Source organism: Crocodylus porosus, unplaced genomic scaffold (genome assembly GCF_001723895.1).
Source record: "Crocodylus porosus isolate Cpor-Errol unplaced genomic scaffold, CroPor_comp1, whole genome shotgun sequence".
Classification (NCBI taxonomy): domain Eukaryota; kingdom Metazoa; phylum Chordata; order Crocodylia; family Crocodylidae; genus Crocodylus; species Crocodylus porosus.
This window is the reverse complement of record NW_017728886.1, coordinates 231,681,287-231,708,522: the sequence shown is the minus strand read 5'-3', so window position 1 is coordinate 231,708,522 and position 27,236 is coordinate 231,681,287. Positions and strand designations below refer to the sequence as shown.

At 42.1% G+C, this 27,236-nt stretch overlaps 1 protein-coding gene across 1 annotated transcript in view; it reads right to left on the bottom strand.

Moving 5' to 3' along the window:
- Positions 1–27,236, bottom strand: part of SDC2 (syndecan 2) — a 100,693-nt gene that overhangs the window by 19,690 nt on the left and 53,767 nt on the right. The window lies entirely within an intron of this gene.

Sequence of the window (27,236 nt, the reverse complement as noted above, 5' to 3'; positions counted from 1 at the left end):
ACCCCCCAGCAGCCAGTCAGCGACTGGGGGGGGACCCTGTGGTGGATCACACCGTTGGCACTTCCACTCTCGCCTGTCCTCCCTGCCTGTTCCCTAAGGGGGTGCACCAGCACTCTCAGGGGGTGCACATGCACCCTTGTGCACCCTCTATGCGCCACCACTGATATTAAGTCACAGAGTTGGCCTATAAACTGGCTGTCATTCACTATTTGCATTACATGCACACTAGATATTATTGAAACACAAACCGCTTAGAGCTTGATGGTTTGCTTTGCAGAAGCAAACATGCAAACTCTTTGAACAGAGGTCTGCAATGGTTTGTTTTTCACAGACCACACTCAAACACTTAGCTCTACCTGGCATTAATTACATACATACATAACTCTAGTGCAACTTTTCCTTTAACTTTATGGTGCTATAAGTATACATTACATAGTATGCTGATAGCTGCAGAAAGCTTAAGTCAATGTGAGCACTACGTTTTTATCCCAATTTTCTCATGCAACATGCAATACTTCTATTATTTTGTCCTAACCTATATATCTTTTAGATATGTGGGGAACTGGAGGAAAAGCAAGGGCAACATTGGACCCCTGCTAAACCAGATGGGGCAACTGACAACTAACGCCCAGGAAAAAGCGAACTTGCTAAATGGGTACTTTACCTCAGTTTTTCATCAGCCCCATGGGATGGCCCTGCCCACTATGGGTCAGGGAGGCCCGGGCGAGGGAGATTCCTTGCCCTCTATCGAAGCTGACCTCATGAAGGAACACCTCAACAGGCTGGATACCTTCAAGTCAGCTGGCCCTGATGGGTTACACCCAAGGGTACTCAGGGAGCTGGCAAACATAATAGCTCAGCCCCTGGCACAGATCTTCAAGAGCTCTTGGCACTCTGGTGAAGTGCCTCATGACTGGAAGAGGGCCAATGTTGTGCCTATCTTCAAGAAAGGGAGGAAAGTAGATCTGGCAAACTACAGGCCCATCAGCCTGACCTCTACCCTGGGGAAGGTCTTGGAAAAGATCATCAAGGAGGCCATCCTTAACAGACTAGCTGAAGGAAATATCCTGAGGGATACCAGCATGGGTTTGTTGCAGGTAGGGCTTGCTTGACCAATCTCATCTCCTTTTATGACCAAGTGACTTATCACCTGGACAAGAGGGAAGAGATAGATGTCGTATACCTCAACTTTAAAAAAGCCTTCGATCTGGTATCCCACAATCACCTCTTGGCTAAACTGGCTAACTGTGGCCTTGACATCACCACGATCCACTGGCTGGGGAACTGCTTCCGCGGTAGAACCCAGAGGGTGGTGGGTGACGGGAGTCAATCGTCTTGGTGCGCTGTGACCAGTGGGGTCCCACAAGGCTCTGTCCTAGGGCCTATACTGTTTAACATCTACATCAATGATGTGAACATTGGTGTAAGAAGTGGACTGGCCAAGTTCGCCAACACCACCAAACTCTGGGGTAAATCATCCACACCTAAAGACAGGAGGGTGATCCAGGAGGATCTGGACAGACTCATGAAATGGGCGGACAAGAACCTGATGGTGTTCAACACTGAAAATTGCAAGGTTCTCCACCTTGGGAGGAAAAACCTGCACCATGCTTATAGGCTCGGCAGTGCTACGCTGGTTAGTACTACAGATGAAAGCGACTTGGGGGTCACGGTTGACCACAAGATGAACATGAGCCTTCAGTGTGATGCTGCAGCTGGTAAAGTGAGCAAAACACTGGCTTGCATCCATAGATGCTTCTCAAGCGGATCCTGGGATGTCATTCTCCCGCTGTACTTGGCCTTGGTGAGGCCCCAGCTGGAGTACTGCGTCCAGTTTTGGCCTCTGTAATTCAAAAAGGATGTGGAGAAGCTTGAGAGGGAGCAGAGGAGAGCCACACACATGATAAGAGGTCAGGAAAACAGACCTTATGATGAAAGGCTGAGAGCAATGAGGCTATTCAGCCTGGAAAAATGCAGGCTCAGGAGCAACCTGATGGCCACTTATAAGTTTATCAGGGGTGCTCATCAGGATCTGGGGGAACGACTGTTCGCCAGATCACCCCAAGGGATGACAAGATCGAACGGTCACAAACTCCACTGTGACTGGTTCAGGCTGGACATAAGGAAGAACTTCTTCACTGTCTGAGCCCCCAAGGTTTGGAACAGACTGCCGCCGGAGGCAGTTCAAGCACCCACTTTGAATGCCTTCAAAACACATTTGGATGCTTAACTTGCTGGGTCTCAGTCACATAAAGACAAAAATATCCTATTGATCAGACTGTGACAGAGGAATAAATTCATTTTTAAGTTTTAGCAATACTGTGGCATGAAGTACAAGATCTCTCAACACAATACAACAAGTGACAACATTCAACTGTGTGAGATGCACAACCATGAACGAGGCAATGTGAAGCAGCCAGCTCTAATGCACTCCACATCATCATGGGGGAAAAACATAGCCAGCCTGTCCTGTCTTCCTGTCAGGGACAGCTTAAATAATAACTTGGTTATCCACAGGAAGAAACCAAGAAGTGCATGAAACCCATCCCTCAGTCTTAAGAGAAAAACAAAAACATATACTGCCAGAAGAAGTGTTAGCTGTTAGTACAACTTTATGGCAGCTAATACTATTAAAGAAACTTCAAACACTGCTGTAAAGGGGAGGAAAAAAGTGAAAACATTAAGTAAAATTATCTTTAATTATATTTAAAATATATTTCAAAATGTGTCTGTTGAAATTTCATCACGTGGCAAATACGGCCAATAGAAATATGCTTATTCTCAAAACAGAAAACACTGGATTTGACCACAGCACTCACGAGTGAGAAGAGAAACATTTCTTAAATATTGACCCTATATCAGCAAAGTCAAAGAAAAACTTGCTGTTTGTAACAGTACTATGTGAAAGATCTAGTATTCAAGTGAATCCCAAGGACATTTAAGTTGGTTACCAAATCCTATCTAACAAATGGGTCTACAACTTCTTTGAAATGGAGGGTGAGGAAGTACAAGAGAAAGAGAAAGAAAATTGTTTCAGCCATTGCTTACTATTCAAACAATTCTTTTACTATAGACCTGGCATCTGGGGACACCAAGATCACAAGTCAAGAGAAGATAGCACTTTGGAAAAGAAAGTTTATTGTATTTAGGTAACTGCAGATACAAATGAATTATAGTTTCCAAAACTGGACTAGCTCTTTGAAAAATGGCCTAGATCAAACTATCAATTTGTTTACCACAGCGAATTGATTTACATAGTTGTATATACTTACAACTTTTATTCATGATTAGAATAAAAAATACTTTGCTAAACATTTTCAGTAAATTCATTTAGAAGTGTGGAGCCATGAAATATAATTAGTGAAATTATAACCAATTCATAAAAGGTAAATTACTTTTTCCAGTGGCAGATGCGCCTCAGATGTTTCCTGTGATCCAAAGGCATATCAAACATAGAAGCACCAGTCTCACAATTTTATGTAAAGATGCCCTTTGTCTGGAAATTCAGATGGATATATTGGTAGTCCTTTAAGAAAATTTGGTCTTATTTATAACTATATATCTGTTTAATATTAGAACCAATGGGCCTCATGAAGTACGAAACTAATGGTATTATTTTCAGATATATTAAAACACAGCAGAGGTTCCAGGCAAGGACGTCTTGTCAGCCCTTTCATCTAGCCCTGAAGCAAAAAAAAGCTCATTACCTCCTGACAGAGATTGCATTCCCATCCATCAATTATTATCCCACTTACGGTTTTATTCCAAGAATATAATGCTGCAAAATCCTATGACCTAAATATTTCACATGCTACAAGCCAATGATCATTGGAGCCCCCTCTGGTTATTGAATAAATATAAACTTATTGGACATACTGTAGATTAGCACTCATTAAGTGCTAGATAAAGGGTATTTACATCTCAAATGTATACTGAATTTGTAAATCTGAAATCTATTAATTCATTACATATCATAAAAAATATAATTATTTTACTGAAAACAAATCATGTAAAATTTGTAATAAAAACTTCCCCATTGTCAGTGGCACAAAGGAAAAAGGCAAAAGCAGATATTTGTGAATCACTGCTCCCCTTATAGAATCAGCATTTACCCAAATTAGGGTCTGACAATCTGGACCGGGGGGAGGGAGGAGGTAGGGGGGGGAACAGGGAATGGGACACTTCAAGGAGTGGGAAGAGAGAAAAAGAATAGAGAACTGACCTGGGGGCAGGGGCTGGAGAAGTCACTTCTGACTTGTACAAATAATCACCCTCATTTATAAAGCAATGTTGTTACAGGCATTTTTCCCAATTCTCAAAAACAGGCAAAGGCTCCATTTGATCACTAGCATCTTACACCAATAGATTTTCTTGGCTACACCCAAACAGCATGAACTTCTTTGGAATGGGTGTGGGAAAGCAAAGGAAGGATGGGATGAAATTAATGCTATGTAGCGTACATTGAAAGTTCCTTTGGACTTTGACTGGGATGGCAATGAGTAATCATGACAGATAGAGGAAAACATTTTTATTACTAACAGATGCACTCAAATTTCCATTTTCTGCCTTTTTTGGTATATGTATGGGATATAGAACTTGAAGTTTCTGACCAGGTTATTAATGATATAGCGCCTCTCCTTTTCCCACACTGAACTCATAGTTTCCTTTATATACTTTTAGAATGCGTACAGCTGGGGTTAAAAATAGATTCAATGTTATGTTATATGAATCTCTACTTGAGTAAACTTGATTAAAATGCAGGTATTTAATTTGAATGTTTATCATAACTGTTTGACTATGTATAACTCAAAGAAAGGATAACAAACCTTAGCCCATCTAGGTCTGTCCTGTTGTACATGTGTGCGCATAACAATTGGGTTTATTAAAAACTCATTTAAATTTTATTTTCTTGTACTTGGGGAAAAACAACTCCATTTGCATACACTTTATTTACTCAACTTTTCCCCTTAAAATTAACTGCTGAAAATTGGGGTCTCTCTCTCAAGAAGGAAGCTGATTCTAAACAGTTTGGTTAAAAGGGAAAAAGTCTTTGTTTGTTCATTCTGCCTTCCCAAAACCAGGTACGTGTCTTATGTGGGGGCATGTGGTATGCAGATACATAGGGTATTCATCTAAAAATGGAGGGCCCACAACAGTAGAACTTCCAGAAGGGCTGAAAAGGTCCTGGCAAGATATTGTGGACAAGCAAACTAATTTTCTTCTGAGGCTGCAGAGAAGAATCAGGGGCATGACCAAAGTGTGGCAAGCCTAAAGCTTCATTAAAAAAAAAGATTACTAACCTCAGAGCTTGTGTGTTACTTGTTAGCCCTCTGCCCAATTTCCAGACACACCCTCCATGTGACAGGGAAATCAGTTCCATGACCAGATTATCAATCAGACCCCTTAAGAGTTCACTCCTCTGTTGAACTATGATTTTAACAAGTGATCATAGGGAACAGAATTATTCCCCACCGTTTTTCTGCTATATTTGTCAGGATGTTTTAAAGCCTTCCCAGAAGCACTAGGCATTGGCTACAGCCAAGGCTGGAGCCCTTGACTGGGGTGTGTTAGGATTTAAACTCAGAGGTTCCTGGCTAGAAGGTCTTTTCCCTCTGTTCAGGGTCAAACTAATCACCATATCTGAGAACAATAAGGAATTTTACCCCGTAGTCAGATTGGTATGGACTGTGGGGGATTTTGCCTTCTTCAGTAGCATGGGGTGTGGCCCTCTACCCAGAACCTCTTGAGAGTATATTCACAATATTTTATACAAGCAGGATATTGGCTGCTATGATTCCCTTGCTTCACCAGTGGCAGGTTAGGGTGATAGTTCTATGTTGTGTCAGGATTGACAGTAGACTTAAGCAGAGTTTAGATTCTGGTTTATGTGGGATGGTTTGGATAGGGATGATCCTGACTCAGGAAAGGGGTGACTAGATGACCTCTGGAGGTCCCTTCCAGACCTGCTTTTCTATGGTAAGATTAGATTTCTGTCTCCAAATAAAAGCATTTCCCAGGAGAGATATGCAATCTAAAGAGGCTGCTCCCTGACTTTGTACTGCCTTGAATTTCCCATAAGAGGCTTCTGCTGGCTTTAGAGTAACAAGCTGACCTTACATTTTAGAGGAACTTCCCTGAATGACTTGCATGGGTCAGTCCATACCCAGTGGATTAGCTGCAAGCAACATTTACTCAAGGGAAGGGAGAAAAAAGCTTTGCTTACAAGTCTTAGTTATGCAAAGAATGGTACTTTGATATAAATACATGATTTTGATCCATGAATATGCATTATAAAGTGCTCTTCTTAAAAATAAGATTTTATTTTGATTACAGCTGTCTTTATTTCTTGGACCATTGGTAGGAAAGATAATTGAGAAGGGAATGATCCTCATGGGTCAATCATGGCTACATCCTACAAATTTGTTTGTTCAATCCTACTGGAACCTAAAACATTGACAGAGTATGAGCTCTGAGACGGGGGTGAAAGATGCTAAATTCAATAGATTCCGATGGTAAAAAAGAACATTCTTTGGGTTTTTACTGCAAACTAAATATGTTAACAATTAACAAAATAAATGCAGGTCTCTAAATATGCCATTCTGAAGACTTTCCTTTTTTATATTGTTTGTATTCTCTACATAATTCTAACAGCTAATGCCTGCAATAAGACGGCTCTAACCCAGCAGTCTAGATTTTTTTTAATCACAATATTCTTTTCTTTATAGTGGGCCAAATATTTGACCTTTACATGTCTGAAACAGATGTGGCAGTGGTGAGGCCACATCTGGAGTACTGTGTTCAGTTTTGCACCCCTACCCACTACACACACACACACACACACACACACACACACACACACAGAGGCTACTAAAATGATGTAGACAAATTGGGAAGACTCCAGTAGATGGCAACAAAAATGGTTAGGGGGATTGGGCACATGACTTGAGGAGAGGTTGAGGGAACTGGGCTTATTTAATCTGCAGAAGAGAAGACAGAGGGGATTTAATAGCAGCCTTCAACTACCTGAATGGTGGTTCCAAAGAGAATGGAACTAAACTGTTCTCAGTGGTGAGATATGAAAAAACAAGGAGCAATGGGCTCAAATTGCAACAAGGGAAGTTTAGGTTAGATATTAGGAAAAGCTCTCTCACTGGGAGGGTAGTAAAGCACTGGAACAGGTTACCCAGGGGGGTTAAGGAATCTCTATCCTTTAAGATTTAAGAACTGGCTAGACAAAGCCTTGGCTGAGATGATATAGTTGAGGCTGGTCCTGCTTTGAGCAGGGGGGCTGAACTAGTTGACTTCCTCAGGTCCCTTCCAACCTTAATTTTCTATGTTTCTATTAAATCTACCACATTATACAGCAGCTGCTCTTACTGTACCCCTGAGTAATATTTGCTGTAGCTGGCAGCAGAGCTGTACTGCTACCCAGCACGTCCACAGGTGGCAAATAGACAAATGACCTTCAGGGAAGGTTAGCTGCAAAATAAACAAGGGTAGTGCTGACAAATAAGTAGTCATGGACCAAGAAGTTGAAGCACCACCAGGATGTTATGGGGACAGCAGATAGCAAATCTTTCCTGCCTGAAAAGCCACAAAAGATTTTGGTAGTTCTGTGATATGGTGAGTACAGATCACCACTATAATAAACCTGCCCAGCCCAGTTTCCTCTTCCTGTTGAGTCCTGATCCCTTAGGGCCTCAACAACGAGCCTCCTGAGCTTGTTGAAGACAGCTTTCCTAAAGTCAAGGACTTCTGCATTGCTGACTGACTTGCCAGCTTTGTGACGGATAGTAAAGTTGATCAGCTCTTGGTCACTATCACCCAGCTTTCCATCGATTCTTAGGTCACTGACCAGCTCATCCCCTTTAGCCAGTAACAGGTCCAGCAATGCTTTACCTCTTGTCAGCCCATAGACTTCTTGAGTCAGGTAGAGCACGTCCACGCACATGAGGAAGCTTTGCAACCCATCGGATTTGACTGAGTACCCTTCCCATGAGATGTCCAGGTAGTTAAAGTCTCCCATGACAACCATGCACCATGAGTGTGCAGCCTCAGCCAGCTCCCTGGTGAATTCCTGGTCTAGCTTGTTTCTGGTTAGAAGGTCTGTAGTAGACCCCTACCACGATGTCCCCTGTGCCACATTCCCCACTTATTGACCATGCCATTGCTCATGCCTGGAATTGCAAAGATTCCCACCCAAGCAATGCTAGGAGCAAACGACTGCTGGACTGACCACTGGTTCATCTGCTCAGCTATGTCACTTAGACTGGATACTAAGTGATGACTGCAGCAGAAGCAATGCTGATGAAATAGCAACATTGACGGACTCAAAGACCCAATCAAGTGAGACCTCTTCCATCAGTGCTTCATTGAAAAACCAGAGAATATGAATCAACAACCATGGGAGAATGTCATCAGCACCTGTGAACAGACGTTTAGTTTCTCTGCCAGGAAACATCAGGAGCGGTTTGATGAGAATGACCAAGAGACTGAAGAGCTGATTGCCTGCAAATGCAAGGCCTTTTGGGCTTGACAGAATGACATCAACTCCAAGCAAAAGAAATTGAGCCTCCAACAAGCCAAGGCAGAGGTCCAAAGGAGGACCCACTACATGAAGAATAGATTGTGGGAAGACGAGGTGAAGGAGATTGAACATCTCACTAACATCCACAATGTGCAGTTTTTTCAATGCCAAAGCGATTTAGGGCCCAAGCACTTGGGGACCAACCCCCTTGAGACCTAAGGATAGAGGAGACCTGATCAAGGACAGGGGAGCCATCAGTGCCCATTGAAAGGAGCATTTTGAAGACCTTCTCAATAGAGGCACTGTTGTTGATGACAGAGATCTTAACTCCACCCTGCAACACCCAGTCAGAGATGATCTCAGAATCCCTCCAACCTGAGGGCTGGATAAGCTGAGGAAAGCCATCAGGCCAATGAAGAACAACAAGGCATCTGGAGTGGATGGAATCCTTGCAGAAATCTTCAAGCAGACAGGAAAGGAGCTCACAACACAGCTCCCCTCTCATCTTAAGGATTTGGAATGAGGAGGAAATCCCAGATGACCTCAGGCATGGCATGAATATGGCAACCTTCAAGAAAGGAGACTGAAGTTACAGAGGGATTGCCTTGCTATCCACCACAGGAAAGATCACAGCAAGAACCCTCCTGAACTGTCTCCTACCACTTGCTGAAGAGGTCCTCCCAGAATTTCCGTGTGGGTTCAGGGCATCAAGAGGCACAACTGACATGATTTTCACAGCTTGCCAGCAGCATAAAAAGTGCTAGGAACAACATAAACCTCTGTACATGGCCTTCTTTAACCTCACAAAAGCCTTTGACTGTCAACTGAGAAGCACTGCGGAGGATCCTTCTGAAGTGCAGATGCCCACCAAAATTCTATCACTATTCTTCATCTGCTTCATGATGGTATGCAAGCAGTGGTTCTCAGTAACGGATGCGTCACAGATCCCTTTGAGGTTAAGACAAGAGTTAAGCAAGGCTGCATCATTGTTCCAGCACTCTTCTCAATATTCCTCACCGTGATGCTACATATGACCACCAACAAGCTTCCAGCTGGAGAGGAGCTAAACTACTGAATGGATAGTAAACTGTTTAATCTCAGCTGACTCTGAGCCAAAGCCAAGACTATCCCAACCTCAATCAATTGAGCTCCAGTATACTGATGATGATGTAGCATGTGCTCATGTGTAACCATCTCCTTGCTCTTCAAGGTGGACTTTCAGGAAATCATCAACATCTTTACTGAGGCATACAAGAAAATGGGACTGACACTTAATATTCAGAAGACTAAGGTCCTCCATCAACAAGCTCTTCATGAGCAATCCCCACCTCCAGTAATTCAGCTTCACAGTGAAACTCTAGAGAACACTGAGTATTTCCCGTGCCTCAGAAGCCATCTCTCACGGAAGGCTGACATCAACGAACATATCCGAAATCACCTCAAATGTACAAGTGCAACTTTGGGACGCCTGACAAAACAAGTGTTCAAAGATCACAATATGAGATCCAAAACAAAGCTCATGGTTTATCAAGCAGTCATGATTCCCTCTTTACTGTCCGGAGCTGAGACATGTACAACGTAGAGGAAACACCTCAAGCCATTGGAGAAGTACCATCAATGCTGCCTGCAGAATATCCTTTAAATCTAGTGGGAAGATAGATGTGCCAATGCCAGTGGCCTATTGCAAGCAAACACCATAAGCTGATCACCCAACATCAACTTCATTCGGCCACCCACACCATCTGGATATCCAACTCCAGACTCCTGAACCACATTTTATTCTCTGAGCTCACGCAAGGTATACACTCAATAGAAGGGCAGAGAAAATACTTCAAGGACATCCTTAAGGCCAACTTGAAAAAAATGCAGCATCAACATCAACTCATGGGGGACTATCACCCAGGACTGGCCCAAATGGAGGAAGAGTTTGCTGCAAGTAGCTCAGTACTTCGAAAGCTTACAGTGACAACAGATGGAAAAGTGAGAGTGCCAGAAACAGCATGTCACAGACCAAATCAAGAAACCTGAGCTACCCACCCTGCAAGGAAATCTGTTCCTGAGCTGCAGCAGAGTCTGTCAATCCCAGACCGACCTCATGAGGCATCTTCGCACCCCCAGATAAAACAAATCATAGAAGATAATCATCCTCAACTGCAAGGGACTGCTAAAGAATATTTGCTGTAGATACTATCCACCAGTCTTACCTAATCAATGCATAACAACTTAAGTATTCTGTAAGCTTTCTTGATTTTTCAGTGCTGATTACTTATCTTTGGACAACACATGAAACATTTTCTTGTGAGAGAAGCTGCTTGTACTGTATTTATTAGACTGCCTCTCAGTTTTCCAACAGGATGAAACAAACTAACCACCTTATTTAAAAAGGTCCTTAAAAACACTGGAGAATATTTATCTCTCTTCTTATGTACGTGTCAAACAGTAAGTCAGCATTTGTATGTGCATAAGTACTAGAATTGGAATTTTGCTATTTGTAAGTGTTGGGACTGAAGCCTTGTTTGGCTATAGTAGAGTTACTAAAATGTCTAGAGTACATGCCAGAAAAATTATTATGCTCCTTGTACTAATTGTAGAACTTCCTGACACTGCACAAAACTATAGCTTCCAGCCCCAAATCTTTTACTGTATATAAAGAAACACAAGGTCTGAGAAAATAAATCACAACTCAAAATAAACAAAATTACTGAAAACTGGTTGCACTGCAGATGATAAGGGAAAGATCTTTAAAGATGCATCAGCCTGCCAGAACTATAAGGATTGGATCATCTCTCTAAATCCTCCGTGAAGAATCACAAGACACTTAGTAAACTGGTACCCTTCTTTGTATTCAAAGAAACAAATAAACCCACAACAGTGGTAGATGTACATTTGATTACGGCAAAACTCATTAAAATGGCCCATACCAATAGCCAATATTTAAGGAGACATACCGGCCAATACTGATCTAATTTCCAATATAGCTGCATGCAGTTGGCAAGTCTGTTATGGTGAAGGGCGAGGGAAGAGGTGTGGGGGGGGGACAGATCAACACCCCCCATGGTGAGGGAGGGAGTGGAGGGGAGCTAGGATAGGCGCTGCCTAGCCGGGGTGAGGCAGGCGCGGGACAGAGCTGCAGCCTGTCTGGGGGGCATGGGGAAGAAATGGGGGTGGCTCTGACTGCTGCTCATCTGGGAGGGCACCGGGGGGAGGGGGGGAGGGAGCACGTGCCCCTAGATCTGTGCTGGGCAGGCTGCAATGCTGTGCTTGGAGGGGGCAGCGGCAGCGCTGGGAGGGTGGCCAGGGGAGGACTGCTGCCACTCCAAATTTCACTATAGCCCCCCTGTAGCGCCTTCCCAGTGCAGCTGCAGCCTGCCCAGAGTGCAGCACAGCATGGCCCCTAGCCCCAGCCCACAGCTGCAATGACCCCACTTCCAATGGCAAGGCTTTGGCCTACTTTGGAGGCAGAATTAAATCTGCACTGAGCACAGAGTTGGTCCTCTCTAATCACTCTGGCCAGTCTGAGGTAAGTTAAAGCTATTGTCCCTCAACTTAGCTTGTATCAAGCCAGTTTGATTTCTTGTGCATCTGCTAAAGACAAACAGACAATATCTCGCCTGATTAGCATGACCCCTTATTCTAAAACTAACATGCCAAAGATGTGTGCCATGCTACAGGATCTTCCCATTAGAAAGGTAGGGTTGGGGTTAGAGAGAAGTTTTTCTATTTGTCTGCACATTTCCCAACAATAGAATCTATCAGCATTGCGACTCCAACCAGAAAATCTTCTAATGGAGACAGTTGTTCCATTTCCAGTATCTCCTGCTTTCATGGCTTCATGACAGTTGTTCCATAGGTTCTTTTCTAAGTATTGCTGAAATCCGGGGAGCTGCCTAATGTCTGGAGAATTTGAACAGCTACAGAATATTCTGCCTGGTCTCTGCACCTAACCTGGTACTTGCATGTGTAAGACAGTTTTACACACCTACAAACTGGGCTGAGGCCCTGCAAATGTGTATAAGCTTGTGTTACAGAAGGTTCAGGAGGTCTCCATGGACATATTCAGTTACATGGAATTTACAGGAGAAGTTCCCATTCCTCTGGGCTTGTCTGTCATTAGCATGTCCCTCCAAGTGCTTCTCAACCTCAATGAAGAGGAGCAAGCAGGGATTCTCTAGGAAAAGCTTCAGGTTTAATCACACAATTAAACAAAAATTCTGATAAAGGGCTTAATCCTTCTGTCTGCTTATCCATAATGCTCTTGGAGCACTCTGATTGGTTAGTGAAACAACCAATGAGAGTGCAGAGCACCGCCACGATGGCTGAGATGGAAGGCTCTATCCCCACTGTCATAGGGTGCTCCGCCACCTTCGAGGAGCCGGGGGGCGCAGGTGGGGAAAGAGCTGCATAGATATTCATGTTTTGTTCAAGACAGCTAGGCTTGATTTTGTCCATAGGTCAGTGGACCTTTCTAACCAAATCATTACTTAATTCATCCCAAAACAATAAAATTACCCGTGACTGGTACAAGGATAACACTATTTGATTTATTCATTGAAATAAATCACTTCTTTTTTTTCTGGTGGTAGATCTGTGGTTGCAGATTTTTTCATTCTACTAGTAACTTTGGAACTTACAGAAATTATTCTGATCCCATGCAGAGCCTACACTTGAGTATTAAACCTGAAATTTTGTCTCTCTCATCTTGAAAAGTCCAAGCCTGCTTTGTAGTCAAGAGAACTATTATAGCTTCCAATGTAAAAACAAAGATTTAAATATTGTTTCCCCAATAATCTTAGAATTAAACATTCAAAACCCTTGCAGCACTTTCATACAAAGGCATCTATCAGGGTTGAGAAAAAGTTTATTTTTCAATGAGGAACATGAACAGTCAGCTTTTAAGAAACTAAAACAAGGAAACTACTTTAGATAATCTAAATATGTGATTCAGTTTTCAAAAAGCGTTACTCTAGCTTGAATTTTTAAAAGGCAAGTTTCATGCCAGGCTCCATCAGCTGCCAGCCACCCAGACAACAATATGCGTCACAGATTGATTTACCTCAATTAGCATAGCAATTTTCTGCACATTTTCCAAAAAGCACTGATCAACTTCACCCAAAAATAGAACAAAACTCACCATGCAAATCTTTGTCACAGCTCAGAAATGCTAATCAGTTTTTAAAATGTACATCAGTCCATGTGCAGACAGGTTAAATTGAAGGCACAGGCACGACCTAGACAGTAATTTAATCCCTTTTAAAGTGCTAAATGAAGATGTTAACATATCTTTATATCAACAAGACACCCATTTGAGACCAGTGAGGGGTGTGGCAATTTTCTATATATATAGTTTGGAAATGCACATACCTTTCATCCCCTAATGCTTTGAATCAAATGTGCACCAGTTTTTCCACATTTCCTACCCTCCTTAAGCTTTAATGACCCCCTTCATATAATTCAGGAGAACTAAACACTTATATTTTCCTTCCTACTCTGGAGAATGTGGCTGAATAAAGCTGCCAGGGTAACCTCTTTGGCATGCATGCCAATAACTCCTCACCTAATAGCCTTTCCTCTGCCTCACTGCCCTGGCCCACTTACGATTACTACAATCCCTTGAAGTGGTCAAATTGTAGGGCAGCCCCATGGAAACCTATTTGGGACTGTTCAAGCTCATACCAAAGAATGATGTTTTTAATACAGATTGTTCTTTTTAAAACCTTACAAAAGCAGCTGTAATCAATTGTAGGGGGAACACTGCAAAAATCCACCAGTCTCATAGCCCTGTATTGATTCTTTTCCATTTTGTGGATTTCAAGAAAATAACCCCCTGCTAAGAACCCAGAATCAATTTTCCAGGCTCTGCTAATATGAAACTATTTAAATTAAAAATATATATTTTTGGAGATAACTAAAAACCCACATATAAACTACCAAAATCTTATCAGTTACATCTGTTAACAACAATAAGGAAAAAGGTAAATAAAACCCAATATAGCTGAATATTTTTACTAATTACTAGACACTGACTACATCTTAGTGGTCATTGTAAACACTGAATATATTGATATTAGTTTGTCAAAGGGTATTGCAGTCCTTCAACCTATTTGCAGAACTGGACTTGCTGTGCACTGCGGGAGAAAAATCTCCCAGCCCTCAAGTTGCTTACTAATCATGAAAAAAAATTCCACAGCTAAATTTATTCAATTTTATTTTCCTAAATTTCAGTGTGTATTAGTTATAGGTTGAAGAAAAATTCTGTCAGGGCAAATACAATTTTCCTTAATTAACGAGGGTAAATCTTAGAATGTCTATGGTTATCTCATCTAGATTATTAGTTTGTCTCTAGGGTTGAACAAATCTGTCTATCTTATTACTCAAAGAAAGGAGAATTTCAGGCAAGCATATAATAGATCTAAGGCCCTTGGCATGTCTGCATCATGCCAAGAGCCTTAGATCTATTATAACAGGATTTTTATAGCAAAGTGCCTCTAAAGTGGGAAAAATGTTTTTTTTTTTTTTTAAAGGAAAACATCAAGAGGAGGTAACATGAGCTTCCTGTCTTATCTTCTAAATGTTTCAGCCCCACAGATTTTTGCCCAAAACTAGGCATCAGTTAAAGATGGACAATTAATACACACTTAGAATTGTTTAAATAACCAGACTAACAGCCATATACGAACAACTCATCAACTGCTTAGAATGAGGCATGACATCTCCGACCCCAAATTGTCAACAGTCCTACAATCTAGACTTAGGAAATCATTACTACAATAATCATGAGGAGTGTTTGTTTGGTTCAAGGACCTGTCTTGAACTTGTCTGGTATTGCATGAAGGATTGATATTTACAGCAGCGGAATATCCTCCTCTGCAAGTCAGGGACAATGGAGTCCAAAGTTTTTAAATGGAGCTGAGAATCTTCAGCCATAAAGAAAAATGGCAGCCTTGGTGCTTTCCCTCTACCATGTTCAGGGGAACAGAAAAGTTGGGAAAGCAAACAGAAGAGATCATGTAGGAGATCACTTTGCAACCCAGTTCCTAACACACACACAGGAGAAACAGCATGCTTCATTACCGTTTCCAAATTCAAATAGCAAATGGACTCATACAATAAGCCTACAACAAGTGAAGTTGTTAGGATAGTTCTGCCTGAAGAATACTGTAGATCATAGTTTCGCAACCTGTGGTACGTGTACCCCTGGGGATATGGAGACATGGGCAGGGGGTACATGGGTACCCCAACACTTTCTCTCTTGCCCTCTCTTCCTCTCAAAACTATGGCAAAAAATTTGGTGGGCCACGCAGTGTGCAGCACTTTAAATTCCTCAGTAACAATTTGGCGTGTCATGCTTTGCGCAGCACTGGGTTCAGCCCTCCTAGCTTTGGCCAGCATCACCTTTACCTTTGGCCAACATCACCTTTAGGTTCTTACTTGAGTTGTACACCCCTGGTGTAAAAGGGGGCAACCCTACCCACACCAGATCAGATGTCTGTCATATCATGGCCTTATACACACAGCCCTTCTTCCAACACATGGCACACAGTCTTTAAATATAAAATCCCCTGGAAAATTGAGTGTTGGGGTACTTTAGTAAAGTTTTCAGAAGTTAGGGGGTTCTTGCTACTTAAAAGGTTGAGAAACACCACTGCAGACCAGTGATTTTCAACTCATGGTTCACAAGCCCCTGGGGGTCTGTAGAGCACATCAAGGGGATCTGCAATAGGTGGCTGTAAAGATGGAAGCCCTGCCCATAGAAGAAGCATTGTTGGTGCTGCTGCTGCTCCAACTTCCCCGGCAGCCAGAGGCAACCCAAGCACCAGTAGCAGGCAGTCCAGCGCGAGCAGGCAGAACATGGCTGGGAAGCCCCATGTCATCCTGCTGTGGGACCCAGCGACACTGTAGCCCCACAGCCTCTCTGCTCACCCAGCAATATCAATCTACAAACTGGAACGGGTGTATGACAGACAGAGAGCACATACCAGTTTGGATGAAATTTCCATTGGGAAAATTGGCAGAGTCTTGAGCCATTTATGGAAAGCTTTATTTGGAACAATAAGAACTGTACAGATTTATACTGGAAAGTAAGGTCCCTGTTGGGAGGCCACCAGCAAAAGTCTGGTGGGGTATAAGGACTAGCTCAGTCTGTGCCCCAAATTTTCATCTTCACAGCACATGTAACACATGTAAAAGCATGAGGGTTTGATGTAGCAATATGGGGGAATCTCTGGGTGAATGGTTGCCTGTGTATGCAAGAGATTGTACCTGGTAGCTTTCATCAAGATGGTTCAACTCCGGGTTTCTTAAGTAAGAGAAAAACCACATCTGACACATTCAAAACCCTTCACAGCTTTTTGGCTGAAAATGAGTTGATACGGGACAGTGAGTGATGTGAATAATGAAATTGAGGAACAATATCTGGCACTCAAAATCTCAGTTTTGCCAGTACTTTCCTGAAATTTGCAGCGAAAATGAGTGGACACACAACCCTTTGTAGCTGACTACTACTCTAGGTCCTGTCTAACAGCTAAAGAAGAAGAGCAGTTACTTGAGTTATGCAGTGACAGGGGACTAAAACTTGAATTCAGGAAGAATCTCTTGTCCAATTCTGGTTGAAAAAAAAAAAAAGAAAAAAGACTGCACTGATCTGACAGATAAGGCCATTAAAGTCTTGATGCTGTTCACTACCACATACTTATGTAAAAGTGGGTTTTCAGCCTCAGTAGCAATAAAAACAAAATCCTGAAACATATTGGACGTTGAAGGAGATCCAAGACCAAAACCATCATGTATCCTGACAAACTTTAATGTGCTTTCTGCCAAGAAGCAAGCTCAATTATCTCATCAGAACTACCAATAAAATGGTGAGTTCACAGAATTGTATTACTGCTGATATTATTTTTATTTTAACAAAACAATTTGTCAGTAATTAACTACTTACGTTTGCTATATATACACAATAGATTTCCAAAGGGGTCTGCTCTTCCATTTAAAATTTTTTAGGCATCCGCAAATTTAAAAAAAGGGTGAAAACCAGTGCTGTAGACTGGAGTAGGCTCCAAGATCACCATGGAATTATGGTATAGCGTTTGCTTGACCAAAGTCCAGATAACAGAAGAGGAGAAAAGGAAATTAAAAGGTGTGGAAATGTCTGAGGCGAGGAGAGTTTTAAAAAGTTCAAGAAAGACAGGTCAAAAGAAGTAGGCTAAAGGTGACTTAAGAGTACATTTAGTGGTTTTATGCCAGTTAGATCTGATTTAAGACAAGTTATAATCTAACAGAAGATAAAACTAGACCTATGGGTATTAAATAAAGTAAAACTTATTAGGAACATTAAAAAAAAAACTTTTGGCTTTGTTTAGTAAGCTTTCTGAAATTGAGCCAGGCAATAGAGTATTAAAATCCAGGTTCACCTCAGAGTCTTTACTCTTCAGCCTTGAACTATGGCTTCTTCCTGAACAGCCCATGTACAGATTAACCAAGGTAAGTTCCTCTTTTAAAACTTAATTTGAGACCTAGGTAAGAAGTCATTTTTCTAAAATGCTGGCCAGCTGTTAGAGACATCTGAAGATTTTAGGACTAAAGAAATTAATCTTAAATTATTCAAATACAGGCAACCCCCGCCATTCATGGGGGATACGTTCTTGTATCCCCACGAATGGCAGAAGCCTTGAATAAGGCACTGCGTTTGTGAACACAGTGCCCTCGGTGGGTGGGGGTGGGGCATGGCTCCGGTGGCAATGGCAGGAGCATGGCAGCAGGAGCCCAGCAGCAGCAGCAAGCACAAAGCTCCCAAGGAGTTCCTGTAAGTGCATAGTGTATTTAAAATGCGGGTTCGGCATTTGCGAATATTTGAAACTGCGAATGCTGAACCCGCAAATAGCGAGGGTTTCCTGTATTAATAAAATTGTTATTTCTTTAGATAAATGCACATTTTACCAATATTAATTTGCTTGATATGCCTTACCTGTACTGTTTGGTCCTTTACATCTCATCTGTATTTCAATATAACATTTTCTATTAAAATGTATTTACATTTATGTTTATGAATCCTTAATTTTTACTGAGACTGTCTCTTCAAACCTTTCTCATTTCCCTGAATGACTCTGGAGGTCAATAATACACTTTGCTTGGCTGCGTTTCTGCCATGTAAGTCTTGGTGTTTGCTGTCACATTTTTAGGCAGCCTGTGTAGAACTGAGAAACTGCTATCTGGACAGAAGTTAAATTTTTGTCTTGGGTCAGGCTGAACTGGAAAATCAGAACCAGAAAACATGCATTACCTATGAAGGAAAAGTGATCTATGATGTCACTAAATCAGTGTTCTCTCTCCTTCAATTAGATTGGAACCTGAATAAGCTCTCTCCTTTATTTCCTGCTACTATCTAATATAAGAACTACTGTAGCCACTTCACTCCTTTCTACTGTGCAAACTTGACAGATAGGACTGGTTTTCCTTGGAAGCTTTAGCATAGGGCCTTCTGATAAGAACAAGCAGAGTGGAATCACAGGCGTAGCTGCTGGCTGGAGGCCGGTATGTATGCAGAACTGATCTTTCATTTGATGTGGTGCATCTTTGGCATCACTCTGTTCATGGAGAAAGGGAGGAAGGTGCCATTTAACTGTGAAGCAATTACTGTCATTCTACCCAACACCTTTTTCAGTCATGGTTATCCTCTCTAGATTGGCCTTGGAATGCATCCTGCACACAGAGCCTGCAATAATCGGTCACTGGGCACATCTACGCAATACTAAATGCGCAGTAGACCAATTCCATTGTGCATTAGCATGTCATGGCAAAAGTCATGCTATTGTGCTCACGCACAGTAGAATCAGTCTCCAGCACATTAGCATCACTTAAAAGGCATGTGCAGTAGTGCAGGTTACTACACATTTAGTTAGTACCTGCTATTATAGGTACTTAATGCACAGTAACCCCGGCACATTAGTGCACGTGTAGATATGCCCACTGTTAACACCTCAGAAGGGGATTATTTCCTCAAAGACTGGAAGCGATATTTTCCTCAAAGATAAATGTTGCCCTGGGACATGGCTGGCAATGAGAAGGACAACTGCTTATGAGAAATTTAAACTAAAAATTGTAATTCCTCTCAGAAAAGCTATAAAACAGTGAAGAATGAGTAAGCCATTGGCCACAAATGCAATTGGAAGCAAGAAAAAAAACCCCTCAACTATTCCAACAACAGGTAATTCTTCTGTTCCTGATAATTAATGGGTCTTGTTCCTTCCTCTAGTCACAAAAAGGCTGAAATACCCATTATAACCAGCCTTTGGATCTAGGAAGTCCAACACATGTTTTTTCTATTCCTACTCTTAGGGAAAACTATTAAATGTATGTCTGCTCCTACAAATAGGGAGAAAGAATCAAACAAAGGTAATCTAATTTGAGAGAGGTGTTTTAAAAAAGGACAAATTTGATCTATGCAACACAATTCCTACCTATGTCAAAAAGAGCTGTGTGTATGTAGGTCTACAAAATTTGGACCTTAGAAAAGCACTTCCCCAATATGGCTGTCAAATTTAGATAACGTTTTAATTAGCATTATATGCAGAGATTGTGAAGTGGCATATTAAAACTAAATTTTGTGAAGCATGGCCAATTATAGTTTGGAATTTAATTTTAAGATTACTAAGAATGGCAATGTCTGCTTATTTCCCAGAGAAGCCACTTCATTTCCTGAATTAAAGAAAACTAGTGATGGCTATACTGTATTTTATATACTTGTATGATAAGACACGGACTAAGAAATGTTAGCCAGGGTAAACAACAGCCTACTGACAGCACTTTCAACAGCTGTAAATTTGTGTAAATAATAAAGCACTCCAAAATGCTTAATTTTATTCAGTCCCTCTTAACAAAAGTTAGAGAAGCCTACTTTCCGAAGGTTGGGTGCCTATTCAAAGTAGCCATTTCCTGAAAGGGATGAATAATTCACTAGTTATATATCCAACTATAAATTGTCTGCAAACTCTGTGCATAAAGTACTGGCTGTGCTGAGACAAGCTCTGTGGACTCTGCACAGCCAATCAAGTAATTGATCAATGGACTACAGCTTTTGAAAGCCCACATGCCTAAAAGCCTCCTGGAGCTGTTACACACTGAGGATTTCACAGCATTATTGACCTGGGTAGGCTCTTTATCCTCAGCAAGTTATTTTTAGCAACTTTCTGCCAGCAAGGAAATCTCTTTGTTAAGCTTTGTCCATATTACTGCAAAAGTGCTACTTACAATTCAGCACAAAAATGGATAAGTATTAAGCTTAAGGAAGACTTTTGTAACTACTTTTAAAATCATTCTTTCGTCTCCCTTTCCCCACTCCCTCACTCTTATATATATATTCTACAAATATTCTGATATTCTACAAATCTGGGCAAGATCGCTGTTAGAAATTTGGCTGCCTATCAAAGCTATCTGTCCTAACTGCTGTGGGCTCTCAACATTCTTTGTAAGCAGAATGTGAACACACATTAGAAGGAACTATGTCTGAATCAACGTATTGTCTTCTTGCCCACAGTATTCACTTTGCACATTTTATGTATTGCCTTTTAGGCAATTCTTTGCATTGCAGAGAAGCAACAGCTAGAGATTGCATTACACACAAAATAACTAAATTCACTACCAGAAGGGCAAAAAGGAATGTGCTATACTTCCAACCTAAATCAACTGCTCTATTTTTAAACAAAAAGGGGTAACAAAAAGCCTTTCTTCAAGTACAGAGAGAGCAAGAAGGCAGTGCAGAGTAACATAGGACTGCAAAAGGTTCAGAGGAGAGCTACTCGTATGGTTGAGGGCTTACAGCTAAAATCCTATGAACACAGATTGACAGACCTGAATCTCTTCAGCCTCTGCAACAGAAGGCTGAGAGGTGATTTCGTGGCTGTCTAGAAACTCATTGGGTGGGGTGGGGGTCAGCAGGGAATAGGGAATACTGTTTACCAGGGCACCCCTTGGGGTTACTAGAAACAATGGCCATAAACTGAAGGAGAGTAGATTTAGATTGGACATCAGGAAGAAATTCTTTACAGTGTGGGGGTGGACTCGATGAACTAAAAGGTCCCCACTGACCCTAGAAATCTGTTAAATCTAAAAACACCTTCATCAGATAAGGTCTCCACTTCGAGGAACATGTTTCTATGGCCTGCTATCAAAAGCTAACTTGCAGCCAACGCAAATGCCATGACCACCAATTGTTCAGCAGCGACCTCATGACCTTCCACTGGCTTGAGGAGTTTAGTTACGAAGCGGAAGGCAAGGTGCTAGCATAAGGAATCTAGTCTTGAATTGTTACTGGAAAATGGACACAAACCAAACAACATAATGTAAGGCCTGTAAAACCAGAAGCCTCAAAACTACATATATACATTGGCCATAGTAGCAAGATACTGTCTCTCTTAAAATATTACATGAATTTAAAATAGAAAATAGCCAAAGGATTTTTTTTTAAGGAACACTTATATTGGAAAAAAGTGACAATTAAAAAAAATACACCTGACTTGGTAACAAATGGCATACACTAGTGATGCTCAACCATTTTGGCTGGTGGGCCAGATGGGAAGTGCCTAGGTCATCTGTGGGCTGGATCCATCCGGTGGCCCTGATTTGGCAGGGCCCCATTCAGCCATCTGGAAGGAGGCAAGGGGCATCCTGGCTCTAACCTGGTCCCATGGTGGGAGAGAAGGGAGAAAGGAACTAAGCCGGTTCCACAGGGGAAAAGGGGCATGGCCCAGCTCCATCCAGCCTGGGGGGAGGGGTGTGACCCAGCTTCATCCAGCTGTGGAGGTGGGAGCAAGGGGGTGTGACCTGGCCCCAACCTGCAGCATAGGGTTTGGGAATTGGCAGTGGGGGAAGGTGGCCATATTTATTGCTACCTCTCTGCTGCCACCAAATTTCCCAATCTTTGGAGAGCCCCGCGGGCCAGACATCTACAGCTCTGCAGGTTGTATTTGGCCTGTGGGCTAGAGATTGAGCACACCTGGGATAGACAAACATATACACGTACCAGTTTCAAAAGGGGAAGAGGAGCTGCTGCTGCTCTGGACCCTAGCAGCTGATACACTGTGAGCATCAAGTTCATAAGAATCTATAGTGATAGAAGTGTAGCAAAATTGCTCCAACTTTGACCCTGGATAAAGTAGGGGCCAAAATCAGGGTGGTTTTGCTATACTTGTATTGTGCTCATGCACATTTACAGTTGTAGTGAAACAGCTGCCTCATATTCTGGAGCAACAACTGTTCCCTTTTGAAGCCCTTACAAGTATGTTTGTCCGTACCTGTAACAAGGAATTTCTAGCCCCTGTTACTTTAAGGCAGTGGCCTCCAAACTCTTTTGATTGCGCACCCCTATCAGTAAAAATTTTTTGAGCACGCACCCCCAAAATATGTATATTTATATAAATATAAATATAATTTCTAAAATTTTCTTCCCGCACCCCAGTGGATCATCTTGTGCACTCCACTTTGGAGACCACTGCTTTAAAGAGTGAAGGCAGCATTATGCACCTGCAAGACTGCTGACAGCTGGACTGGTGTCAGCCATGAAGAGAGAGGCAGCAGAGAGAAGCTGGGTGTTATAGCTCCAAGGGAATAAGCAGCTGACAGCCACTTACCTGGAGCAAGCAGGAAGAGGAATAGGTGTGGAACTCCAGCCATCTACTTAAGCGGTGGCTGTGGCACGGCTGCCAGGCTAATTAGAGAGTGCTGAAGTCAGTTAGGGAGCTTTGGTCATATGAACAGGAGGTGGAGCCCAGGGCTCTATACACCTGAGCCAGGTCTGGGACACAGGCGAGATGAGAGCTTTTTGAAACTTGTTGCAGAACTGTCTCTGGCAGCCTCGGAGGAGGACTTCCTGGAAGTAAGGGGTGACTAAGTGTGCTTTGAAGGCACGTAGGTGGCAGGACAGCCAGCTAAGGACACAGCTTGTGAACCAGGCTGAGGGGGAGGTATACCCTAGAGATGACTGGGGGGGGGGGGCTACAGACCCAAGGGGCCAAGGAGCCCCGAGTACTGTGCCGAAAGGGAAACCACCTAAAGGAGCCCCTCCAGTTTAAAAGGAGGTCCCCAAATTCACTGCAGTATTTGAACACCAAAAGGTGTGGAGGGTGGGAAGCAGGAGGTACTACAAAGCCTACAGAACACTGCAGGCAGATCTGACCACCAGGCAACATTAGATTCTGGTTGGAGGCCTGAACATGCGCCAGTGCCCAAAACACAGCAACAGCAACAAGATTTTTTCTATCAGCAGAGAATGCACAGAAACGCACGGCTACAACTACAAGGTCAAATTACACCAGCACGGTTTCAGCTATGATGGTTCCAAGGTAACAGATCTGCACACATCTAACAAAGGGCTAAATCTTCCCTACAAAAGCATTGCTATTGACAATAATCTACAATAAAAAAAAAAAACAAACAAAAACATTGCTTCCTAGGTTAAAGCTGCAGCATTTCCTGGGGAAATACACTTACTAAAAATACACTTATTAAAACTGGTAAGTTAAAACAATGAGAATTTCTCAAGGAAATAATGGTGCTACAACTCTGACATCTTCAATATTCAATTGAAATACTCATATCAGTAGTGCTTAAAAAGTAAGTGCTGCAGAAGGAGTCTCTTAATAGCTGCAAGGTTTCCTATCCATATCACTGGCAAAAATTAGGGATCATCTTGCCACATTAAAAAAAAAAAAAAAGCACTCATGGTATTTTGAGTATTTATACCTTTTCTATCTCCTTTAGATCTGCTTCATACATCTGGCAGGTTATTAGAGAGTCAAGCAAGGTAAATTAAAGAAAGAACAGGTTCTCTTGTGATTTTTTACTGTCCTTTTATCCAAAGCAACTGTCACGTACTGCAATATTATCCCTAAATAAATGTCAACTAGAAACTTACCTCATAACATTTCAGAGAGACAACAAAAGACATGGTGAATGCACTAGAAAGCTTTTTTGTATCCTGCTGCTGTTGCTTCAGTAATGGGGTCATTTAACTTTTTCAAATGGAATGAACAACAAAGGTTTCACCATCTCTGATATCAAGGATTTAAACTGTTTAATAGACAGAAACACAAAAATACTTGTAACAGAGTTAGATCAGGCTCTCTTACAGCCTGGTCTTTGTCTGGTTGGACTTATGGTTCAACCTCTTGTAACAAGGGAAATTCAGTGCAATTGGGCCATTCAACCCTAACTTCTGACTGGACTAGCCGTGAGTGGCAGGGAGCACAGGTGATACAGCCAGCCTGGTGGAGGCTCTGCCCCTCACTGTGATGTGCAGCACTGGCCAGAGGCCTGAGCAACCCTGCCCATTGCTGCACCATGGGAGGGGAGTGGGGGGAGGATCCCCACACCCCCAACCCTCCCTCACACCCCACAACCCCCCACATATACACAACCCCCTACATACCCTATGCCTCCCCACACACAGCAACACGCCCTCACAAACGCCCACACCCCCCACCACATCCCCCACCATATATAAAACTAAGAGTTTATTTTCCACTTGTGCCAGCACCTCTATATACACACCACACAAGCACAAATCATGACAAAATACTTTTTGTAATACAATTAAAATACGCTAGAACAGGTTATAGTAGGTGACTTTTAGCATATGATTTGGTTTTCTTCTGGTTCTAAGATGGCAACCCCCAGGAAAGGAGTATTTCTGGGGGGGAAGGGGAAGGACTTCCAGTGTCAAAGGTCAGAGGTTAGAGGGTGGGACTTCAGGTCCCAAGATGGCAACCAGGGGGCGGGGCAATTGTCATGGGACAGAGCTACCCATGTGGCCCTCAACTGCTCACCAAAACTTTTTAAGCGGCCCTCAACCTAAAATAATTGTTCATCCCTATATTAGAAGACTGCCACAAACTATTTTCTTAAAAATCTCTTTTGCTAAGCATTCCCAAAACAGTGAAGTCAGTAACTTGTTCCAGATTAGGAATCTGCAAGATGTAGTGTGTAGATGTAATACTTCTGATGGGATTTTTTGAGTAACTTTACAATTGATTGCTATGTGGATATGGACATTTATTTATCCATCCAACAGTTGTGACAGATGACTGTAGCAATTTCCATTAACACCCTGCCCTGCAAAACAAAGACTACAGAATCATTGCCATATTGCACTTAACACAAAAAAGAAAAAAAACACAATACATCTCAAATTAAGACTGAATAATTTCTAGAGCACAATGCAAATAGATCAAGTAAAGTATAATCTGAAAGTAGTGTTCATCTGAATGGCTTGGACCTTTTCAAAAAGACACACAGATTCTCCCGCTTTATAAATATGCAGGATCCAAAACAAATTAAACATTTTGAAATGAACTGCATGGTAGCATTTGATAAGCCACCATTATCAAAACAGTTTATTCTTCATAAAATAAAAATGTCTGTTATATTCAACTTATATGATAAATATTTATCTCTTCTGGATTTTAGAATAAAGAGCAGCCCTTGGTTTATAAAATGAAATGGCCTATCAGGATAATTTGAAGTTCAAGTCAATGCTTCCAGAGCTTGCACTTGTGGAGTAAACTGAAAAGCAAAGCACCATCCCTTCAGCAAGATAAATATCCTGATTCCACTCCTAGCAGCAATTTTCTGTCCTCCATCCATTACATGCATCTGCTTCCACTGCACTCCAATAGAGAGAAAGTGTGACAGTCTCAATGCACAGATTACTGGTTCATGGCTCAAACACAGAAGGTTATGCAACTAAAAGACTTAACAAGCTTCTGTCACATCCTGTTAAAATTAGCTTACAAGGGAAAAATGGTATGACCCCTGTGAAAAATGACAGTCATAAGCAATGGAAATTCAAGAATGATGCAGCTGAGAACAACCTGTAGTACCTTGATAACGAAGTAGTCAAGCAAGACCCACAAAAATCTGTCAGCAGTCCCATCTGCTTAGACTCCACTAAATATCATTGGGTGTTTAAAGACTTGCTCCAGGAGGATGGGGGGGAGAGGGGCACTTTAATTAGTGGAGCTCTGAGAGCTGTGCTAATTAAAGCGCCCAGGGCATCACATGCATCAGCATTCCCTGGCAGCAGGGTGCTTTGAACTAAAGCTCGTTGAACAAGGTTTAGTTTAAAGCTCCCCACAGCCATTTTTCAGTGTGGGGATGCTAATACATGTGACACTGGAGACTGGTGGAGCACAGTAATTGCCATGCTCCAGCAGACTCAATTAATTAATCGAGTCTGCTCTAACGCACTGTAACTACAGCGTGCCAGAGCCGCCTCCCTGCATGTGTATAGGAGCCCATTTCTGGCAGGAAATTATTTCCCTAAGTTTATTTTATAAGAGAGAGTAAAATGTTCTTAAATTGTAATACTCTTCCCAGCTTGGAATCTCCTATGAATACCATTCTGGCTTCCAACATATCTGCAAAGCAATAGGAAAGAGGGTGCATATACTCAGTTTCCAATGGAATCCAATGCAACAGGAGCCACCTGTTATGCTAAGAAAGCAACTGGTGAGAGACTGACACTTAGTAATGCTCAGCAGATCAGCAGTATCTCTCTACAAATGCAGAAAGATGACAGTGGGATGCTCAAAGGATGTTACCAGGAAGCGAGTGACTGCCTGTTAGATAAGGACAAACAGTTCTTTTTCCACATTTGTTTAAAGTTACACATTACAATATAGTCACACTTGTCATTAGAAAAGCTGATGAAATTTTTCCAGAT